The following is a 23,262-nucleotide window of genomic DNA, read 5'->3' on the forward strand; positions in this document are numbered from 1 at the left end:
TTCCCCAAAATCAAAAGGAGAAGGAGTGAGATTTGGACCCAACTTTGCTGTTCTCAATCTGCTGTCCATTCTCCTACTATAAAGTTGAGCAGGGGGGTATGGATAGTCAGATTGGGTGAGAGAAGTAACCTTTATCTGCCTTTATGCTTCTAAGTGTCTGTGTAGGCAATGTTGATTGTTTGAATAAAATAGGCAAACTCAAATTCTCTTGTATAATAATGGAAGACAGTTGGTGTTGGTATCTGGAGTTGGTATTTAGAAATAATTTCACCATAAAAAGACTTCTTGAGCTTTTTTTCTCCAGTGTCCCAAATGGTATTTATATAAGAACACCAGCCTTTATTGGTTTCACTTTGCACTAGAGAATGACATAGGGCCAAATTTTTCCATGTCCCCACGGGAACTCATTTTCCCGTCCCGTCAAGTTCTTTTCCTGTCCCTGCAAGCTCCTATTCCTGCAAGCTCTGTCCTCAACTGCGCAAGCCTCAAACACTTTAAAATCATAAGTGTCCGAGGTTTGTGCAGTGAGGGCTGAACTTACGGGAATGGGACAGGGACAGCGACAAAACTTGCAGGGTCGGGCAGGAGTTCCTCCATAAGGTTGCCAGATTTTTCCAATTGGAAAATCCGGACCCCTAGACCTGCCCCCAGGGGCCTACCCAGTTCTACCCTTCTCGAAAGAAGGACATGTCCGGGGAAATCCGGACGTCTAGTAACCCTATTCCTCTGGGGATGGGGAAAAATTTGTCCCCTTGTCATTCTCTACTTTGCACCTCTCCTCTTTCTAGTGCAAATAATTCCCATCTTGGGCTCAGAAAGCAACCATCTCACAACAGCTTCACACTCCCTGTCCCTGTAGCAGAATACCCATCACTCCGTGCATTCAACATCCATTTGTTCAGTCATTCAGCTTCCAGTCGTTCAGTCTGACAGTCTATCAGTCTCCAGTCACAAAAGATTCATCCTGGCTTGCACTGAACCAGGATCAGCGCAACAGTCCTATTTCAGCTTCATAAAAATAAACAGTTCAAAATTAAGAAAGCTAGTCTCCTCTTTGGACGTTGAGCTGGTTTAGCTCACAGTTTAATAATGCATGGGGGTACGACTTATGAGCATAGTTCCTTTTAATCTCTGTGGCCCAGCGCCTGCCATGTTTTGTCATTGAAGGCTACTCACATCACTCCCCTGCTCTAGCAAGGGCCAGTGTAAGAATCTGGGGTTCCAAAAAGCCATGCTTAGCCTATATAAGGAGCGTCTTTTCGGATTTATGCAAAGGTGATTTACCAGAGGCAAGGGCCAATTGCATCACTCCAGCCAGATCCAGGGTGAAGAGATCAATGCAATGTCCAATGCAATTCATTTCAGACTTCTGAATCATTTGGGGGGGAACTTGTTCAGGGTTGCGCAAAGGGGTAACATAAAAAAATGTTCAAACGGAAACCTGACGATGAACAATTTTGAATTCTTAGAAAAACAAAACAAAACGCTCAATCTTCGTGAAGGAGTGGTTGGCTGATCACTCAGTTGAGATGGACATGCCTGAGTTGACCGCATATCTTTAGATTGGGCAACTCAGAGACATTTCTGAAGCAATGGTTTTCACAGCTTTAGTGTGGCTGTCGCTGTGATGATAGATGCTTGCTCTTGTGTGAGTAGGTTTAGAAATTTTCTAGTTATTATCTTTATTTATTTAATTTTCTATACTGTCCTTCCAGGGGAGCTCAGAACGGTTTTACATGAATTTAGTCAGGTCCTCAAGCATTTTTCCCTGTCTGTCCCGGTGGGCTCACAATCTAGCTAATGTACCCGGGGCAATGGAGGGATTAAATGACTTGCCTAGGGTCACAAGGAGCAGCCAGGGGTTTAAACCCACATCCTCAGGGTGCTGAGGCTGTAGCTTTAACCACTGCATCACTCTAGAAACCAAAATGTAGTAAAAGTGAGCCAAGTATAGGGCAATGAGGCCATTGTGACATCACTGATGAGGTTGGTTCTTAGGCATTGGTGGAATGAGGCATTATGATGTCACAATACCAGCTCTGGTTATCAGAGGCTGAAACTTGTCACACTATTTATTTATTCAATTTTCTATACTGTTCTCCCAAGAGAGCTCAGAATGGCTTACGTGAATTTATCAGGTACTAAAGCATTTTTCTCTGTCTGTACCAGCAGGCTCACAATCTATCTAATATACCTGGGGCAATGGGGGACCATGTGACTTGCCCAGGGTCATAAAGAGCAATGTGGGTTTGAATGGATTTGGGGATGCACCGGGGAGGGGCCTGAGGCTCTGATTGGCCCAAGTTGTGTAAGGCCCCTCCCATATTCTATGGCGGAGTGTGTGTGTGTGTGTGTGTGTGGCCAAGCAGTGGCAGCCGATTCTTGGCAGCGGGGAGAGTGGGCATCTCTCCGGCAGCAGGGGGGTGTCGCCGCCATTCCGGGGAGGGGGGGGTGTTGTTCGCTGCAACTGCAGGGGAGGGGGTGTTGTGATGTAGTGGGAGAGAGAATGGGCATCTCTCCTGCTGCATCACAACACAGGCTTCCTAGCAGTCTCTGACACTGACCGGCACCCCTGGACCAGTCGCTTATTTTTGTCGCTAAAAGCCAACCCCACTTTTAGAAAATGGCTCGGCATTTTTTAAAAATCCACCGGAGGGCTCATTTCATTCTTGAAGAGCCCATTTGCATGTCATAGTCGGAGACTGCTAGAAAGCTCGCTATTGACAGAGATAATCCCTTTTGATAATCCGCCGCTAAAATGCGTACAGGCTAAACCATCGGTAAACAGTTTAGCAATGGCGTTAAAGTTTTGAGAATCTGGGCCTCAGTTCTCTCCAAAAGCCGACATGATATATTTACACCTTGTTCTCATTCTTCCAATAAGATAAGCAGTTTGTAGGTTTTTATGAAGTACTATCATATCCCTAGTCACAAGTCTAGAATAATTGCTGTATAGTGATCATCTGTGTTATATTAGCACCCTACAGTTGGGGAACTCTGTCTGTAGGAACCTATCTGTCCTATCTTATGGTTGTATTTGCTGAGTGTTTTTATCGAGCCTTGAGTTATGGCCGCGTCTTCTCCGGCTTTGTGGCCTGAGCTTGAATGTTCTGCTTTCCCTAAGATAGCGTCTCTTGCTTTGGGATGGTCTGATCCTGATGCTTACTTTGAAATCACTGGCGGAATTTTTTCCGTCTGATGTTTCTACTGATCACGCCACCTATTGTGCTGTGTTGCAGAATGTGGTTAAATCTAAATTTATGAATTTGCTGGACCCTCTCTCTAATTTCACTTTTGCTCCTGGTATTTAAAAATTTTTTCAAATTAAATGTGAAAAACTAATTTGCCACACTAACATATGATCCACACAATGCAAATTAATGAAGATAACTAGCTATATGAAGGAATGTGTCTCAGAACACCACTTAAGGGATCACATGAATTTTCACCCCAATTTTCAGTGGTAATGGTTATCTTTCATCAACCAAACCTTCATTTTACTATAGTTTATAGTTTATTCAATTTTTGATTAAACGCCTTTTCGAATCTACAAAGCGTTGTACAAAGTAAAAATATTTAACAATTTAACAAAAATAACAATTAAACATACTTTCCTATAAAAACTACAGGACTACAGACCGTACAAACTGGGTAAATATTGACCCATAGGCCATAGATACATGTGGAAAGGGGGGAGAAATACAATTGTAATAGAAAAGTGAGGAACGTATAAGGGAAAAACACTTAGGAACTGGGGAACAGTGTAAAATTAATAATTAAGAGATAGTAGTTCAGTTAAAAGCATCTTTAAAAAGAAAGCACTTTAAATTGCTTTTAAAATTTTTTAGGTTTTTTTTTCCATTTTTAGATACAAAGGGAGAGCGTTCCAGATTGTAGGGGCTGTAACAGAAAACGTGGAGATGCGACGCGTGCCAATGATTTTTAAAGAGGGAATATTAAGGTTATATTGAGAGATGGATCTTAAAGTTCTTGGGGGGTCGTATGGAATCAGAAGTCTATCTATGAATGCTGGTGTGTTGGTCTGCATTGTTTTAAATGCCAGAAGAGCGATTTTATAAGTTACCCTGTGTGAGACTGGCAACCAGTGGGCCTTTTGAAGCATATTTTTTTGCTCCCGAGATTATTTTAATGGCCGTATTTTGAATAAGCTGCAAGCGTTTTAAGTCTTTGTGATAGATACCATATAGATATCTACTCTTAAGTACGTAATTAATTTAATAATTTAATCGTATTCTATCTAACTTCCTTTTTGAACTTTACAAAATCAAACTGACTTATAATTTAATTTTTAAATACTTTTGAATTTTTAAATGTTTTTTCTTTTTCTAAAAAATTTTTCCTATTTAAAAAAAAAAAAACTTGGTACCAACATCAATTTTCTGCCGGGAGACCAACACCTATTAAGTATCAGAGGATGCCATAATCATATTACTGAGTGTTGAGACACTGTGCTGTACACAAAGTACTGGTATATTAATAAGCACAAATAATTTTCTACTTATCTCGCCATTCACTAAGTAACTTATGCTGGACCAAACTGTATACTGATAGTTGACAGGATATGCAAACCGACGGGTCCCGTTTCATTGCTAGCTATGGCTTCTTCAGGGTTTTTGTTGGATATATTCCAGCATTTGGGCTCACAACATACAGTAATAATAATCAGTTTATATACCGCAAGGCCGTAAAGTTCTTTTTTTTTTTTTTTTTTTTTTTTTTTTTTTTTTATTTTTTCATCCGGTTTACAATATGCGGTTTACAATAGTTTAAAAAAAAACAACAAAAAACCCAATAAAAGAAGTTGAATAAACTAAACTAAACCTTAAGTTTACATACCGCATCCTCTCCACGGAAGTGGAGCTCGGCACGGTTTAAAAGAACTTAAAATATAAAAATCTTCCGGGCTGTTCTGAAAGTTGAGGAGAGTTAGAAAATATTTTGATCAATATCATTTTTGACTATTAGTATAATCTTTGTTCTTGTCATCGATAGACTACTGTAACGTTTACTTGGATTGCCCAAAATCTATCTTACATAATACTGCAATTCGGTTAATCTTTGGACTAATCTGTGGAAATCGGAATACGGTTTAAATCTTTTTGTATGTTGTTTAAGATATATCAAGGAGAAGCACCATTGTATATGTCTCTTTTGCCAAGCAGGATTACGTGGCTTAAGACAGAATTCTCCATTTTGATTTCCAGAGGTTAGAGGAATAAAGTATACCAGATTATTATCTCCATTGTTGCTAATCAAGCGGCAAAACTTTGGGAAAAATTTGCCTGTCGGATTAACTTCTGGGGAGTATGTGGCACCGTGGTTAGATCTATAGCTTCAGCACTCTGAGGTTATGGGTTCAAGTCCCGTACTGCTCCTTCTGACCCTGGGCAAGTCACTTAATCCCCCCCGTTGGCCCGGGTACATTAGATAGAGTGTGAGCCCTTTAGGACAGATAAGGAAAAATGCTTAAGTATCTGAATGTAAACCACTTAGGCCATAAAATAAATAAATAAAAATTCTGATAATATTTATAAAAGTTTTAAGAAAACTTTGAAAACTTATCTGTTTAATGAACATGTGTTAATGTAGTATTTAATCCAATGTGGATTTTAAGATTGTAATTCTGGACATTGTCTTCACTTCTTAGTGATGTTAAATCAAAATGAACTTTGTTGAGGAATTTGTGGTATTTCAATAAATGTTGTATTGGAATTTTGCATATCTTATTTATTAGAATAATAAATGCCTTAGAAATAGTGTAAGCAATATCAAAACTATGCTAATAATCACAAATATGTATAAAAATAACTGGTAACAATGCAAATATAAATGTAATAACACCACACAATGTACATAAAAGTACGTAGTTGTACTTGTAAGATTTCCTGAGAAGATATTTACAAAGCAGCGATATTTATTGCTTAGGCTCAGTGGCTACTAAGGGGGGAGGCGGGAGAGGGGGGCAGTCCACCCTGGGCGCAGTCTTTATAAGGGGCGCAGGCCCCCGCTCGTGCGCCCCTTCCCTCGCACCTCTTTCACGTTCCCCGCACGAGCAGCAGCGCAAACGTGCTGCCAGCATTCGTGTCGCCTCTCTGACGTCACTTCTGGAGCCCCCCGCGCCTAGGAAGTGACGTCCGAGGGGTAGCCAAACACGATGTGGGCAGCAAGTTTGTGACACTGCTCGCGGCTGGAAAAAATGAAAAAGGTACGGGGGAAGGTATGGGGGGGGGGGCCACGTACGCAGCAGGGGAGTTCAGGAAGGAGCGGGGGTGGAGATGAGGGCAGGGAGGGGGGCGCCCCCCCCATCCTCGCTACGCCACTGCTTAAGCTAATTGCCAAGGCCCAGATAACCCACCCTTAGCAAAGCAACATAAGAACATAAGAATTGCTGCTGTTGGGACAGACCAGTGGTCCATCTTGCCCAGCAGTCTGCTCATGCGGCGGCTCTTAGATCAAAGACCAGCGCTCCGACCGAGACCAGCCCTACCTGCGTACGTTCTGGTTCAGCAGGAACTTGTCTAACTTTGTCTTGAATCCCTGGAGGGGACAGACTCTGGAAGAGCATTCCAGTTCTCTACCACTCTCTGGGTGAAGAAGAACTTCCTTACGTTTGTACGGAATCTATCCCCTTTCAATTTTAGAGAGTGTCCTCTCGTTCTCCCTACCTTGGAGAGGGTGAACAACCTGTCTCTATCTACTAAGTCTATCCCCTTCAATGTTTCGATCATGTCCCCTCTCAATCTCCTCTGTTCGAGGAAGAAGAGGCTCAGTTTCTCTAAAGCTGTCTTCTCACTCTTCTACCTTTTCATTTACGGCTCCCCAACTCTGGAACGCCGTACCCCTCTATCTCAGGCAAGAGACCATACTAGATAGATCTACACTTCTCCCTCCGTGTTCACAGTTTCTACACTCGCAATTTCGATTATTCGCGTTTTTTGTTTTGATGGCTTTCCCCCGCCCCGGTCCCACGCCCACAGCAATGGCCTGGCTGTCGGACGGCACGCTGTTCCTCTTGCCTTTGGCTTGCAGAAAGCTCTAATTGTCAAGCCTTTCATCCCTCCCTCTTCCTTCCTGTCGTGGAGTTAGTGCCGGAGTGATGACATCTTATTGGCTAGGGTGGCTGCCAATCGGTGTCATCACGCCCCTTCTGGCCCTGGCTCTCCATCTCTGATTGGCTACGTCCAAAGAGCCCGCGTTGGCTTCCCCACCCTGCCTGCTCCCAGAGTGCAGCGTGCGAACGGTGAGGCAGGTTTCTCCTGGAACAGGGCTGAGGCGCATGCGACAAACAGCAAAGCTTCCTCCCTCCCCCTCCCCCTACCTCCCTGGATTGGCCACCATGAGAACGGGCTATTGGGCTTGATGGATCATTGGTCTGACCCAATAAGGTTATTCTTATGTTCTTTCTCCCCTTCCGCGTTACAAGGGGGGAATTAGAAACAGTCCTCAGATTTTTAAACAGCTGCTGGCAGGCGACGGATCACTGAGGCGGGTGGCGAAGAGTACAAAGCTGAGCAGAGTCTGGGCAAGTACATAGAATTAGTTATTTGCGATTTCTCCGTATTCGCGGGCTGGCTCTGCCCCTAACCCCCCTGAATATGGAGGGAGAAGTATAAAGGCTGCCTTAAAACCTTTCTCTTCAAGGATGCATTTGATACTTTTAACTAAGGCTTCCTTTTACGAAACTGCGATACCAGTTTCCAGAGCGAGGAGCCACGCTGCTCCCGATGCTCATTGAGTTCCTATCAGCATCGGGAGCAGCGTGGGCCATTCAGCGCGGCTCTCTGCGCTAGAAACTGCTATTGCAGTTTCGTAAAAGAGGGGGTAGAACTCAGCCAATTAAAAAAAAAAACAACCTAACAATTAAAAATAAGGATGAATTCCTTTTTTTAGCAATTCTTTTTTATTACTATATTACTAATTTACGTTTCTCTACCCTTTACTCATTCCTTAATTGTCTTTCATTCTATGAATATTATAGTTCTCTCCCCCCTTTCCTCATGTTTATTTTTGTGAGTTTATTTAGGTCTTTATGAGTTTGTCATGTGTGCTTTTTTGTGCCCCTGTTTCATTAATGTAGAACGCTTAGAAATGCCGATAAGCATTAAAATCAAATTTTAAATAAACTTGAAACTTCAGCTGAGGTCAGTGATGGATGGTGTAGAAATGATCACTTTTCAGAGCCACAAGTTGGGTGGCAAACCCACGAGTTCTTGATGGCAAATCCCAGCACTGCTATGGCTACAGGTCTTCCAGTCAGCTAACAGCCACAAGATATTTAGTTTAGGGTTACTCTATGGCTCCAGAAAAAGGAGGACAAATTGAGACATCCAGGTTTCACTAGAAGTAAAGCCCAGATTCCTCTATCAGTCCTCCTTACTTCTGTTGCTTTCAGTAGAAGTAAAACTCAGATGTTTCAATCCGTCCTCCTTTTTCTGGAGCCATATGGTAACCCTAACTTAGCTGCTAGTCTTTTCTGTTACAGTCACAGTACATAGACACAAAATAGTCTCTCTCCATCCAACAATGCACACAACGCAACCAGGAAATCTCCTCTGAGATCCAAACCAAATTCCTCTTTTTCAGAAATTCACACCAAACATAACCAGATGAAACACATTGGCCAATCAGGACCCGCCAAGATGATAACAGAACAAGACGGAGTGCATACTAAATCCAGTGAAGCATGCTCCTACACACTTTCACTGGAGCTCGGGAGACCCACCGGAGGTAAATTATCTTGGAAGTGAGCGCAGTTTGTAAACGAGTAAAAGACATGATCCATAATGCCTTTGGAGAGAAAGATGGGTCATGGCCTACACAAGGCCTGAAGCCTCCAAAAGGTACAGCAGGGTTATCCCTACAGAATCCTGGATGAAGGCCTTGAATATGGATGTTGACCTGACTAGAGACATTGTTATGTTTGGTTTCCTTTCCTCTGCCACTCCATGCTGGAGGTTCTGAGTGGTGGAGAGTACATAGCCTACAGTTCTTTCAGGGCATTTGTTTGGAGCCTACTGGTATTTATGGTCTCGGAAGGAAGATTGCATTGGACTTTGTGATTCAAGAGGCCAAAAAAGTGGATCAAGCAATGACATTTCAGCTGTGACGCTGGGACACTGGATAATTTGTCTCATATGCTCTACTGCAGAATAGTTAGGGATTTGGTATAGTGCTAATTTCACTAGACTTGGCTACAGTGAATTACTGTGTTTACTGGATTTTCCTGTTTTGTAATTTTTGGGGGGTTTCTCTATACATTTTGCTTTTGTATGTATTTGATTTCTGAGATGGTCAGGGTCTGAAAAGGTCCTGGAAACCTTCATCCAATTAGGATTGGTGTTTGATCAAGTTTCAAGTTTAATAATATTTTTATATACTGGCCATCCCATGTATCTGGTCGGTTTACAGTAATAAAAGATAAAAAAAATATATATAAGAAACAGATTAAAAAAAAAGAAATGGGGGGGGGGGGGGTAGGGTCAGTACAAGGACTTGATTACGAAGGGAATAAAACAATAGGGAAGAAAGGGGAAGGGAGGGTTTTAAAATTACATTGTATAAATAAGAATAAAAATGAGGGGGGGAGGATAAAACGAAAGGTGTTTGATCTAGGTGAAGTCCTGCAGTGGTGCCTCCCCGACTTTTGAGGATTACACCCAGACCTTACCACAAGTTATTTAGATAGCAGATGTCTTTGGAACCTTTTTTGGCCAGTTGTACACCAGGAATGACATGAATCAGTTAAACATACTCGTAGATGTGCCATGTGTAACCTCCACTCATTTGAATGTTGCTATTACACCAGATCAAGTGTATTAATCCAGCAATGACCCTTTTACGGGGCCCTGGGATCTGATAGATTCCGGGGTGAATTTTATAAAATCCTTTAAAAAAAAAAAAAAATCTCTATTCATTTTCAAATCAAACAATAAGTGCATAGAAATATATCATAAAAATAATTACAATATAGCACTATATTATCTAACATATGAACTATAATAATGTAAAACTCCCACCCTCCCCCCCTTCATTCCATTCTCAATTAAAATAGAATATGCAATGTTATACAACATATTATAACATCTCGTATTTAATAACATCCCAAATCCACTCTCCCCCTTGAGTGTGCTAGATAAAACTAAGAAAGAAAAGAAAAGGAACAGAAAAGAAATGATGTCTATTCATCACAATATTTTTTCCAATGGCCCCCATATCTTTATAAAGTTATTATATGTCCCTTTTTGTACTGCTATTACTCTTTTATAAAATCCTACAAGATTCAGTAGTGGTCTCTCTGGAGGCTATGTTCAAAGCCATTATTGTAGACCGTAGGCTACCAGAATCACTACAACTGGCTCTTAGCATAGTCTTGTAGAAACCCTGGGAAGGATCCTGCTTGGCCTGCTTCATATTGGTTGATTTCATCGCTGAATTGTGAGGTCAAGTTGCTACTGAAAATCATGGCCCATCGCCTCTCTTCTAGGGTTACCAGATTTTCCTTCAGGAAAATCCGGACCCATGGCCACACCCCCCAGGACCGCCCAGCTCCACCTCTATCACATCCTGTTCCGCCTCCCAGCCCCACCTCCAGACAGCATCCATGCATGCTTAGATACCCCTTCCTGATGCAATTTGTCGGGAAGCTTTTCAAAACCTGGGCAAATTGCTGGGTTTTGAAAAGCTGTCCAGACCCCCAGACATGACCTCAAAAGGAGGACATGTCTGGCGAAATCCGGACATCAGGTAAACCTATTCTCTTCTCCCCTTGATCATAGCAATGCTACAAGTGAGCTTTGTCTCTTCCAGGACCATTGTTAAGAATACTAGATGGCTCTTGACCTTTCTGGAGGAGGTAGCACTGTCTTAGACATACTACTGCTACTTATCATTTATATTGTACTGAAAGGCGTATGCATCGCTGTACATTTTGACATTTATAGACAGTCATTGCTCGGAAGAGCTTACAATCTATCTTGGACAGACAGCCATGCTTCCCTGATGCAGCCTCCCCTCAGCGAAACATAGCATTATGTTGGAAGTAACATCTAGGAAGCAATGTTTATTATCGAACAGTGGTGCAATAAGAAGCAGCTCTTATGAGCATGAAGATATTTCAAGATAAGTGAAATCTGATGTTTGAATCACTATTTTGAAAGTTTTGAAGTATTATGAACTGATGACGAAATGGTTGATACCCGATAAGTTGAGAAGGTTCAAGAAGATTAGAATATTATAATTATATATTATCTTGTACTGATTATTTGTGCTGGCTTGCTTCTTAAGGGTGGGTTATCCGGTGCCACATAAACTTTTTGGCTCCTGGACTATTTTATTCAGAAGATCATCCACAATAACAGCAATTTGAAAGTGATCTAGTATGTATGGATATATCAGTTTCTATTATTTCTAAGATATTTAAGACTCCTGATGCAGGCAGGCCATTGCGGCCAAAACATGTACATGTCAAGTCATTGAGTTATGAAAGTCAATAAAAAAGATTTGTGAAATGCACAGTCTTGAATGGACATCTCCACTGCTTACTTTGTTACGTCTGACTTGTGGAGCTGATTCTCCTGACTAACATTGAAGTTAATTGAATAATAAAAATTAAATAATAAAAAACATTAAAAGATAGGTGTGAAATTCTGTGCACCGCATAAGTTGAGGCACCTAACGATGCCTACCTGAAAAGTAGGCATGATTAGGGGCAGAGAATAGGTAAGGTTGATTTTGGCATCGCTATTTGTCCAAGTTAGGCGGTGGCGTGCGGTCAGGGCCTTCAGAGGATTCGCCTCACCCCCTGAAGGCCCCGAGGGCACTGCTTTGAATTTGATTGGCTGAGCAGGCAACAGGCAGAAGCTGATCAGCCAATCAAATTTAGATTAGTACTGTGAGGGCCTTCAGGGGGTGCAGGTCTGTAGAGCTGGGGGATTCCCCGATTCCCCTGAAAGCCCTTGCCACAAGCCGCTGAAATTCGGCCAGGCCTAATATGCCAGTGCCTGTAATAATTAGTAAACCCAAGGAAACATTGTATTGCCTTTAGATTCTGAGCTACTTTAGTGGGATCATCTCTAATCCTCTTTCAGACAGTTCTTTCGTAGACTTAAAAAAAAAAAAAACATTTTCGACTTGCTGCCTTTGAAGGGTAAAAGGACAAAGGGAGTAAATGAGGCTATCATCCGAATATAGTAAAACATGCAGGCCTGACCCATCTCAGAACACATCATTCATGAAATCCTAGAAAATGGAATCAAATATCAGTTGGTGTTGAATACAGGCTTCCATTCATTTCCTTCCCTGACGCAGGTGCATAAGGCTTTACGCCAGATAGGTAAGAAAAACAGGAACATCCAAAAATCAGAGAATGTCTAGCACAGAGCACGATATTATATATCACCAGCACTTTAATAGGAAATCTCCTGGGTATTTTTCCATAGATCCTCCTCCATGAAGGTACCACACTTTAGTAGCCACACTTATCGAACACCCTTCCAATCTTCTTTGATCCTCAGTAACACCACTCTGTGTTCGACAATATTTCATTTCACAGAGATTTCTGTGTTCTATCGTCACCGGATCTTTTCTATTTATTATTCATTAAGGGGCGCTAGCCGTTTTAGGGTGAGTTAAATGCTAGCACGTCCATTATATTCTATAGACGTGTTAGCGTGTACATCGCGCTAAAACAGCTGGCATGCCTTAGTAAAAGGACTCCTAAGTTAGATACTTTATTAGGCTTATATAAATCCTTATACAGTGGTACCTCGGTTTACGAGTGTACTGGTTTGCGAGTGTTTTGCAAGAACACTCGGCAAACTTTTGTCTCGTAAACCGAGCGCTGCCCCGATAAACGAGCACTCAGCAATGGTGGCCCAGGGGTGAGAACTTGCCTGCGGGTGCTGCACAGCGATTCCAAAGTGTTGCCTTCCTTCCTCGGGGTCCCCATGCGGCTGCCCTCCTGCTTCTGCGATGCCTCTGCCGTCCGTCAGCGCTCTCCCGGCTCCCATCTAAACTGGCCATCCTGAATGAGCATGCCCGCGACTTCTCTCCTAAGGCAGCCGCTCCCCCGACAACGCGCTCACCACGTACAAGCACGCAGGACGTCCTTGTATGTGGTGAGCGTGTTGTCGGGGGAGCGGCTGCCTTAGGAGAGAAGTCGCGGGCATGCTCATTCAGGATGGCCAGTTTAGATGGGAGCCGGGAGAGCGCTGACGGACGGCAGAGGCATCGCAGAAGCAGGAGGGCAGCCGCATGGGGACCCCGAGGAAGGAAGGCAACACGTTGGAATCGCTGTGCAGCACCCGCAAGCAAGTTCTCACCCCTGGGCCACCATTGCAAACTTCGGTTGTGGAACGAATCTTCTGAGTTTGCATTAAAGCCTATGGGGAACTTTGCTTTGAAAAACGAGCATTTTGGATTACGAGCATGATCCTGGAACGGATTATGCTCGTAAACCAAGGTACCACTGTATATATAAATATATATACATATACATATCTAATAAATATTCGCTAGTACTTAGCTTTTAGATGTGGTCATGGTCAGGGAATATCACAGAACATGAACACAAAATACATACGCAGCTGGGAGAAGTCTAGTGTAACAGCATTTAACTAAGACGAGCTAGGACAGTGGTCCCCCTGTGCCGGAGGACCACCAGCCAGCTGGGTTTTCGGGATAGCCCTAATCAATATGGATGAGAGATATTTGCATATAATGGAGGTGACAGGCATGCAGATCTACCCTGTGCATATTCATTAGGGGAAAACCCGACTGGCTGGTTGGTTCTCCAGGACAGGGTTGGGAACCACTGAACTAGGATACCATGGCTGATCTGGTCTTGTGTGATCCACGGTGACGTTGGACCCTTCAGTTTGAATAGGTTTTGATTAAAATTTGAAAAAGAAAACCCTAACAAAAACTTTAGTAAATATGTTCTGCTGCTGTAATCTTTCTAGCTTTCGAATGGTATATTGATAAAATGCTAAGAGTTTATATTCTCATTCAATCCAGTATCTACTTTTCTTGTTTAGAAACTTCTAAGGTTCTGCCTTGCTTAGATATAAGAGACTTCTAGTTGGTTTATGAGAGCATTGTATTGTGACACAATGTATCACCTAAAGTTTCCAGACCCCGGGGGGGGGGGGGGGAAGGGAGGGGTGGGGCTCTATACATCAACGGTGAGAGGAGACATCACTTGGAGGGACGTTTGAATGGGCAAAAATACCCAACTCAAGGGCAACATCCTATTTTTGACTGATGGAGAAGCTGGTTAGTCCTGCAAGGGAACATAATTGGTTGAGACCTGTGCTCTATAGGATGACCACTGTTCTGGCTATCTATCGTAGCAAGAATGCCCACTGCTTGAAAAGAAGAAAAAAAAAAAGAAGAAAAAGGAAGGAGGTCTAAGGTTCCTATATGAAGGGAGCATCTCCCTTCTCTGTGTTTCCTATAATTTCCTTTCCAGTATCTTCTGTGCAGCCATCTCCCCGCATTCATCATCACTATTTTGTGTCCCTATGTGCCCCCTCCCAAGTCTAGCATCTCCCTATTCTCCCCTATATCTAGCATCTTTTCTCTGTGTTCACATACCACCCCTATGCTGCATCTTCCCTTTGTTTCCCTGTCCCCTCCATGCCCTTGCCCATCATCCCACCTATTTTTCTGTATATCTTCCTATGTCCAGCTTCTCCACTCTCTTCCTCCCCTATACCAATGTGTCTTTCTTCCCTCCTTCTGATGTGTATTCAGTATTTCACTATCTCTTCATATATCTCCTTGGTTCAGTATATCTCTTTCCCTTCCCTTCTCTCTCCTCCTCCCTGAAAGATCTAGCAACTCTCTCCCTTCCCTCCAGCACCTCTCTCCCTTCCCGCCAGTCCTCAGCCGTAGGTCCAGCACATCTCTCTATCTCATCTCCAGATCTGCAGCTTTTTAGCTTCCCCCATCCCACGTGTCTAGCAGTAGCAGGATCCCCCCCACAGGTCCAGCAGCAGCAACCCCCCCATGGGTCAGCTCTCTGTTTCCTTCCCCTCCCACTGCTCTATCCATACATTTAGATCCTCAGAACTGCCCACAAAAATCTACACAGGCCTACTCTGGGTCTTCTCTCTTCTGGGTCTGTCTTCTGATGCAACTTCCTATTTCCTGAAAACATGATTTTTGGTGGTGGTTCTGAGAATCTAAAGGTACAGACAAGGCAGTGGGAGAGGAGAGATTATATAGAGATTGCCCACAGAGCGGTAATCACGCTTTTCTTTTTTAAATTGCAGGAGCAAGGCTTTTTATCATTTCTGTGAGGTGGTAAAAAGTTTTGCTTCTGCACCTGTGGTAAACGCAGTCATTTATTTTTTTGTTACTGTTTATTTATCACGGTTTACCTTGGTTTACTGCAGGTCCCCATCTCTGTGTCATTCTCTAGTCATATCCTTCTCCATGTACTGCCATGTGCCATGTTTTATGCATTCTGTCATAATGTTTCTCCCTATCTGCTATTTTTTTAATTTAAGGTAAAGTATTGTGGTAGCTGTGTTAATAAAGGCTGATGGAAAATAAGATGATACCTTTATATTGTACTAATTTTAATATATTTTTGACTAGCTTTCAGAGACCAACACTTCCTTCCTCAGGCCAGGAGAGGATACCGTAGCAGTAGTATACTGTCCTGACCTGACCTGAAGCAGGAGGTTTTGGCCTCTGAAAGCTAATCAAAAAAATGTATTAGGCTAGCCCAGTGGTAGACAATTCCAGTCCTCAAGAGCCGGAGCCAAGTCAGGTTTTCAGGATATCCATAATAAATATGCATGAGATAGATTTGCATCTCAAGGAGACAATGCATGCAAATCCATCTCATACATATTCATTGTGGATATCCTGAAAACCTGACCTGGCTCCGGTTCTCGAGGACCGGAATTGCCTACCCCTGGGCTAGCCCAATAAAAAAGGAATATTCAATTTCCAAGTGCCTGAACTGAGCACGTGCAAGAGTGCTGGCAACCCTGATTTCTGCACCGATCATACAGCTTAGTAAGGGGTGGAGCCATGACGTAGAGTAGGTGGGACCAAGGCGCCAACCAAACTCTCCCTCTTAAAATTGGGCCCCCGTGGCAGCTCTGCGGTTTAGAATTCAAAGAGGAGACACACGTTCTTAATTTCCAGTTTATAAGTGAACCAGGATTTCACTGTAAGTAACCGAAACGAGAGCGCTACACTAATTCTGGTCCGTGCAAGCAGGGCGACTCTTCAAGCTGGAGGTTAATCACTTGAGTGACTGACAAGACTGTCAAACTGATGCAGTGGATATTGTATGCCCGTAGAGATGGATTGCATGTCATATATTTATTTATTATATTTACATTCCACCCTATTAATTAGTTGCTGACTATATTTCTATTAGCTCTGTCAATTAGGATGTTGGCGCATATTCCAGGAGAAAGAAGCTGTGAAGTTCTTGCTTTCCATATTTAATATGGAAATTTTTTTTCACTAGCAGGAAGGATGCAAAGAAATATCTAAGGTGTAGGGTCTCTGGAAATGACCAGTAAGGTTCAAATGTTGTTCCATGGGCTGAGGCATTATGCCGATGCCAGGCAGGTCTTAAGAAGAATAGAGGGAATGAGTCACACTAGCCTATAAGATCAGAGATTATCCCTCCTTCTCCCCTTTTACAAAACCATGGAAGTGGTTTTTAGTGCAGGCCGGCGCACTGAATGCTCTCCGCTGCTCCTGACGCTCATAGACCCCCCCTCCCCCCATTAACAAAAGCATAGCACGGTTTTTAGCGCAGGCCCCGGCGGTAACAGCTCTGATGCTCATAGAATTCCTATGAGCGTCCGAGCTGTTACCGCCGCCGCTGGCGCTAAAAACCACGCTACACTTTTGTTAATGGGGGGGGGGAGGGGAGGTCTATGAGCGTCGGGAACAGCACAGAGCGTTCAGCGCGCCAGCCTGCGCTAAAAACTGCTTTCACGGTTTTGTAAAAGGGAGGTATATGCACTAGCAGGAACTTGCTGCTTGCTCCAGTCTACAGGTTAATGCGTTAGAAAAGAAAATAGCCTCCTCCTTAGCGCATCTAAAAATGTCAGGCATTTGTATAACCCCCTAACTTACTTTAATTGGGGTTAAGGGTGGGCAATTTTCAGACAGTCCTTTCACTTGTGTAAATTGGTACCGTACTTGCTTGGGCAAAATGTTGTTAAAATCGCTTTCCTCCAGCATGCGAGTTAAACTCAGGGCAGATTAACATGGCAGAACAGATTTATATATTGCTTTTTTTTTTCAAATTTTAATCAAAAATTGCAAACTTGGGCATATCAATTGCATTCGTTTGTGGATCACAAAAGATCAGTTCACAGTAATGAATCTTGCAATTTGCTTCTCTTAAGTCGCCTGTAGTCTATTATTCCAGCTGCTTGACTTAATATATTGTGAATTCAGCTAGCAGTGTTGGTGACCTTGGAACAGAAACACTACATACATGGGGGTAATGTTGTATCAGAGTACCTAGACAGGGAAGCCACATTGCTCCATATGTTGCCTTTGTAAAATGGCGGACCTAAAAGCACCTGCAAAATATTTCAGCTGCAAATGTACATGCTTTTAAAATAAAATACCTCAATAAATACTAATCTACACACCACCCTATACTCCGTCCCTGTATAGTGCAGAAAAGTAGGTGCTATGTTTTCTGAGTGCCCACTTTTATATGCAGGGGAAATTATATGAATCGTCCTCTGTGGTCAAGACATTTACAAAATTACCCTCATAACAGTCAGGAAGGTCACCACTGAAGGCTGGTTGCTGGACAGATAGATCTTTGGTCTGACCCAGTATTCCAGTTCTTCTTTTCTCAGTTTCAAATTTAAGGACTTGAGTGTTGAGGCTGGAGTGACAACCCTCCGGAAGATCAAAGACATGTCAAAGGTGAGACAGGTCATCCCGCACAAGGGGTACAACAAGAAGAACCTCGACAACGACATCGCCCTGCTGCTGCTCTCCACCCCGATGCAATTCAATCCCTTGAAGATGCCCATCTGCCTCCCACCTCCAGGAGAATTCAAGAGGGAAGACTGGAGGACATGCCATGTGACTGGGTGGGGCACGACTGTTGCTGGTGAGTACACCATATGCAAGTAATGATGTGTAATGAGAATATGGAAAGTGACAACACTATCCAACAAATAAGATGGATTAGAAAGCCAAACTAATAGTCCAAGCTGAAAAGAAAATATGGCTTCTTATAACAAATAAAAGGTGTTTAGTTGTATATGAGAGGAAAACAGATCTCAGAAACCTGCTCAGAAACTGATGAAGTGCTAAAAGGTTTAAGTCCGAGGCTTATCAGTTCCAGATTTCAATCACGGATCCTGCAAAAACCTCTCATATTCTCAAACACCCTATTTTGTGTATATTAACATATTTATAATTTTAAGTGATTTTTAAACAATATTTATATATACTATATTTTTCGCTCTATAAGATGCACTTTTTTCCTTCAAAAAAGTGGGTGGAATAGTGGGTGCATCTTATGCAACAAATACAATTTTTTTAAACCCCTCCCCCATCCCCCAGTACCTAAGGAGCCAGCTGTCCAATGAGGGAGGGGCAGGAGTGAGGAAAGCTCCTGCCGAGACCGCGCTGGATCACCAGCATTTTAAAAAAGGTACTGGGGGTGGGGGGCTGTGGGCTGCCTACCACCAGATGAACCAGACCACCAAACGCACCTATGTGTAGAGGAGGAAAAACCAAGAAAAAAAATTCCAAACCAAATTTGTTTTTCTTGGTTTTTTCTCCTCTACACATAGGTGCGTCTTATGGTCAGGTGCATCTTATAGACCGAAAAATGCGGTAATTTCTCACATAACTATCTTCAGACCCTACCGTATATTCATTAAAAACCCTTCTGTATGTAGTGAATGAAGTTTTCCTGGAATATAATCAGATGCCACATTGACTGGTAACAGCTGACAGAAAAATAAAGAGTCTCTAAACTTATCTCAAAAGTTTTTCTTCAGTCCAATCCCAACGGTGCCCGTTTCACCAAACTTGTGTTGGTTTCTTCTGGGGATATATACAAGACTGAATTATACAAGACTGGCTCAAAAAGATTTTTTGACGTCAGCTCTAAATGTCAATGATGTATTCTTTCAGTAGCGTCATTGAAAGAATACATCTTTGGCATTTAGGTCAAAAAATCTTTTTGAGCCAGTCTTGTAGTGTCTGAAGATAGTTATGTGAGAAATTATATTACAAAATTATTTAAAAATCACTGAAAATTATAAATATAAGTTAATACACACAAAATAGGGTTTTTGAGAATATGAGAGGTTTTTTTGCAGGATCCGTGATTGAAATCTGGAACTGATAAGTTTCAGACTTAAAACTTTTAGTATTTCATCAGTTTCTGATCAGGTTTCTACGATCCTTTTTCCTCTCATATAAAAATAAACATCTTTTATTTGTTAATAGAAGCCATATTTTCTAATGAGAATATGGCTCAACTCAGGGAAATGTAAAGAGGAAGCTTAATATACTCTATGAGGTTTCTAACAGCAGAAAGTCTAAAAAAATATCTTGGTCTAATGCGGTGTTTTAATGTTACTGTCTTTGTTTTTCTATTGTGTCTTGGGTATTTTACATTAAGCTTTATTTTGGTTTGTAAAACCACCATGATATTCCATTAATGGTGGTATTCCAAATGCTTAAATAAATATTGAAAAGACAGGTGGATTCTCTGCAGGCTCTGATAATTGATTATCCAAAAGGGCTGGCTGGGTGGCTTGGTCGCAAAGTAGTAGAATGCCATAAGGAAGGTATCCTAGTTCAGTGTTTAAACCACAGCTTTCACTATCCTGGTCTAAATGGGATGCAGCAGAAGGAGCATTCCCAACTTCTGGCAAGGACGGGAGTCATGGTCATTGCTCAAGGGAGGCTCGGTGGTGGCATAAATCCTTTCAAAAAATTGATGCCATTTATTTGTAACTTTTGTGCATGCATTTATTTATTTAAAACATTTAGAGACCACAATGTATCTAAGCGGTTTCTAGCAGCAAACATACATAAAATTTACCATAAAACATAATAAAAAAAAGACCCCCCCCTCAACAATCTCTTATCCCGTCTTATATGGTGAGCAGTGTATCTAACAAAGAAACAAAATCCAATGAGTTTGCAGTGAGGGCACAGTATTATTACGAAATCTTTTTTATTGGCAAAGAGAATAACAATTCACAACCACTGAATACAGATAAGGATTGTAACTATTCCAATAACAGACAAAAGAGGGATAACTCCCCCCCCTAAGAGGACTGGACTCTGATGTCCTCTCAGGGAACAAAGAGACCCAAATACCCCCCAACAGAACAGTTTCCCCCCTCCCCCCAAACCACCCTCCCCCCTACCCCAACAAAAAGGAATCCCAGGTCAGACAGGTGGAGCAGAATACAATTGCAATCCGTTCACGATACGACTACGACTCATCCGGGACAAAAAAGGAAACCGCAGACCACTGTACAAGATGCAGGCACAAGCAGACCACCTATTAACAGGTAAAGGGACCTGACATGGTCCACGTTTCGATCAATACGTCTTCATCAGGGGTCCTATTGAATGAAAAAGTTCATTCAAGGACATCTAGCGCCATGCATCCAAAGTCAGACTTAGGGCTCCTTTTGCAAAGCTGGGATAGTGTTTTTAGCGCACACAGAATCGCCGTGCACGCTAAACCCACGCTACGCAGCTAGAACTAACACCAGCTCAATGCTATCACAGCTTTGTAAAAGGAGCCCTTAGATGCACTATCTATTACATTTAGTCAGTATTCATCAGTGTGGCTTTGGAACAAAATGGATAGGTCTTTCTGTGGTGAGCAACAAGGCGAAAGAGGAGCTGCTTCGGTTCCTCATTTTTGTGAAACTTGAACTATACTGCTGCATTAAGACAATTGCTCTTTCAGCAGAGTCATTGACTACTGTCATTGATGATACTGACTGCTTCAAATACTTGTAGTTTGGATCATCTCTCCAGTTTGCAGGATCTTTAACCAGAAATTGTTGAGCTTTTTCATGTACATTGTGTCTGCTCTAAATAACTACATGAACAGGCTTCATACCCCCTCAGCTCTTTCTTCCATCTCTAGAGGAGGCCAAGGAAATAACCTACCAGACACAAAAGTTTAGTTTAAACATTTAAGGTCTTGGGAGTTCTTGGCATCCTACTAACTGTTAGAGAACCAACCAAGAATCTCCCCGAATTACAAGTGACAGGCCATTTTATTGGGCTTTAGGACATCAATTAAGTCATTATTAACATTCGTTACATCATCTCATTCATTACAACGTACAATTTAATGCAATCTCCAATCAAATTACAAGCTCAAAAACATCATCCAATTACAAATTGCATACTTCAGCAATGTACTTCCATTAATTACAATAACATGGTTTCTCATAACTATAAGCTCAACAATATTTTCCCCTAAATTTGTAAGTGAAAAATTTTCTAGAAGTTGCATTCAGTAAAACATGTGGAGGGGCATAAATCGAAAGGGACGTCTAAGTCCATTTACCTCCATCTCGCAAGCCGTCTAAAGTTAAAAAGAGCTTAAGACACATTTTCAAAAGATACGTTCAACTATTTTTTCGTTTCTAAAATTGTCTAATTATATGTCCTGCTGATCTGATCGTCCAAGCCACTAAATCGTCCATCTTTATACCACATTTTTGTCCAACTTTCTATCCAAGTCCAAAATGCCTAGAACAAGCCCTGTTGGACGTGGGAGTGGTCTGCAAAGTGATGGACTGCACACCCAGACATGCCACCTAAACAGTGGGGTACTTTACAGGGCACTACTGTGAACTTCACAAAAAGGGCGCCATGGCTTCTCCTCCCTACAGCTCCCTTATAGGTCATGGTGAGCCCCCCAAACCACCTCCAGAATCCCCTAGACCCACTTATCTACCACCCCAATAGCCCTTATGGCTGCAGGAGCCACTTATATGTCAGTAAAAAAGGGTTTTAGGGGTGTATAGGAGAGTGCACATGTTTCAATATCAATGCAGTGATTACAGGGGCCTATGGGCATGGGTCCTCCTCTCCATGAGTCCCTAACCCATCCCCAAGAAGGTTTAAGACGCCTCTATGCAGCACGACTAGGCTTTCCTATGCCAGGCGACCAGGTAATGATGGTCTGGAGGCTAAATTTTAAAGTTGTGATTAAAGTTTTTATGAGGGGAGGGGGGACGGTGATCACTGGGGTAGTGTTTTATGTGTTTGCAGTGCTTATCTGGTGAGTTTAGGTGGGTTTTTGTGACTTAGACCATGTTTTACATGGTCTAAGTCACAACGTCCAAGTTCCGTCGATCGTGGGCTGTATAACTTTCGAAGCCGGCCCATGTCCCGCCTAACTCTCGCCCTCGACACTCCTCCCGAAATGCCCCGTTTAACTTTGGTCGTTAGCGGCACTATGAAAGCCTAGGTCGTTTAGAAATACGTCCAAAACCTGTTTCTAGTATCGGCACCTGGACGTTTTTGAGAAATGTTCGTCCAAGTGCCGACTTAGGACGTTTTTTGGACGTTTTTCTCTTTCGATTATGAACCCCCCATAATTCTTTCAATAGGCCTAGCACTGTCTTGTCATTGCACACACTTAGCAATACTTCCACTAATACACATAACCAGTACTTCATAAGTCCATAGTTGCAAGAAAAACAAAACAAGCCAAGCTGTAAAGCTCTAATGTCCAGTTTCATAAATTTTACTCTGCCATTGTGGGCCGGTGATCCTGGTGGCAACAGTCAATTAGTCCTTTCGTGGTAGCCTTTGAAGAAAAAGTCCTGGTATCGTAAGCTCAATACTCAGCTATGGACATTCTTTGCCAGGTTTCAGGCACTTGAAGCTTAGCTGATAGGTCTGAGTGACTCGGGAGGAAAGTTGAGATTGTTTATTGCACATGTGATATCCTGCTTAATGCAGTAGTTCCAAGCGGCTTACAAATTAAAATGAAATTAGGTACTTGAGAGAAACTAACCCTATCAAGTTTCAAGTTTATTAAAAATTTGATAAAAAGCTAATCATAAATTCTCACGCGTTTAACAAAAATTTTTAAAACGGGGTCCAGTTAACAAACTATTAATGACATAACTTTACTTACATGAGACAATAGGATAGTGGGGAGAAATACAATTTGAAAGAAAGAGAGAACAATTAAGGATAATAATAAGGGGGAAGGGAAAAATCAATTTT

This window comes from Geotrypetes seraphini, chromosome 16, assembly GCF_902459505.1.
Source record: "Geotrypetes seraphini chromosome 16, aGeoSer1.1, whole genome shotgun sequence".
NCBI classification, from domain to species: Eukaryota; Metazoa; Chordata; class Amphibia; order Gymnophiona; family Dermophiidae; genus Geotrypetes; species Geotrypetes seraphini.